The sequence below is a fragment of the Oreochromis aureus genome, linkage group 6 (genome assembly GCF_013358895.1).
Source record: "Oreochromis aureus strain Israel breed Guangdong linkage group 6, ZZ_aureus, whole genome shotgun sequence".
Lineage (NCBI taxonomy): Eukaryota > Metazoa > Chordata > Actinopteri > Cichliformes > Cichlidae > Oreochromis > Oreochromis aureus.
In genome coordinates, this window is record NC_052947.1 from 7,164,300 (window position 1) to 7,165,617 (window position 1,318).

The 1,318-nt window shown below is 40.5% G+C and overlaps 1 long non-coding RNA gene across 1 annotated transcript in view; it reads right to left on the reverse strand.

Annotated features, from left to right (window-relative positions):
• Positions 1-113: 113 nt before the first annotated feature.
• LOC120440784 overlaps positions 114-1,318 on the reverse strand; it is a 14,779-nt gene continuing 13,574 nt past the window's right edge. Inside the window, exons 2-3 of the long non-coding RNA XR_005613507.1 lie at positions 338-498; positions 114-227 (exon numbers count right to left, since the gene is read on the reverse strand). This is a non-coding gene — a long non-coding RNA (uncharacterized LOC120440784). The remainder of the gene's footprint in view (positions 228-337; positions 499-1,318) is intronic.

Here is a 1,318-nt window from a genome sequence, read left to right on the forward strand (position 1 = left end):
AATAAAGATAAAATGTTTGTATTGTTCATCCACAAGTGCAGTCTCTGGCTCAAACACAGAAGCTTGGTATGTTTGGTTGTCAGTCCAGACATTACTGCTTGAATGCCTGTCATGAATTTAGCTAATCCAAGTGCAATTGCTTGAAGAAAGTCTTTAACATTGTCCCAACTTCCATTAAGTACAGTTGCTGCAGATGTGGGCTGGATATGCTCATCTCTCCTGGTGTCCTGCAAGGAAACAACCACATTCTTTAGAATAAAAAGTTATATTTAGTCTACTTATTTCATTTATCTGCGGCCAGGTTGTGGGAGAAGCAGCCTAAGCAGAGAACTCAGACCTCCCTCTCCACAGCCACCTCCTCCAGCTTATCCAGGGGAACTCCATCAGGTCCTGGGTCTGATCCAGGGCCTCCTCCTGGTTGGACACGGCCAGTACACCTCACCTAGGAGACGCCCAGGAGGAATCCTTGTCACATGCCAGAACTACTTTCACTGGATCCTTTCGATGTGGAAGAGAGAAAAATACAGAGAAACAAACAACAGTCATATGACCTCCGATGAGCACGTGCTTTGGCAACTGTGGGAAGGAAAAACTCCCTTTTAAAAGGAAGAACCCTCCAGTAGAACCAGGCTGAGGGAGCACCAGCCATCTGCCAGATCCACTGATAGTGGTCTTCTTACTATTCCACAGACCTGTTTGAAAACAAAGGGGGATTGCGCTTTTCAAACTCTAGCTCCAATATTGTGGAACAGTTTAGCTCCCTCACTACCCACCATCACCTCTGTGGCTTCTTTTAACCTCCTAAGACCCGAACTCTTTCATGGCATGCTTTTTTTAAATTTTCTTTGCTCTTTGGGCTGATTAGGACCTGATGAATGTAAAACAATTACATTATAATTACAGAATTAATTAATTACAGAATTAGCAGATTTTTTTTTTTTACCTGATTTTTGTTTCTGAGAAAAATGAGATCCACATATGAGGACATTTGTTTTAATGTTGATAGAACAGTGGCAGTATAATGTCCTCGTAAGTGGATATCAGGCCCTTGTAGAGCAAAATTTTGTGTTTTAGTCTAGACAACCAAAAATGTGATGTCCACATATGTGGATGCCAGGTCCTAGGAGGTTAAAAACAGCTTAAAACACATCTGTTTAGACAGGCATTTGGGTAATGTTCATGTGTAATATGTTGTTTTATTTCATATGCATTTATATTCTCATGCGAAGCACTTTGTAATACTCAAAAGTGCTATATAAATAAATTTTACTTACTTACTTACTGATAAGTAATGATTCGATGCAGAGAGGTGTGTAAA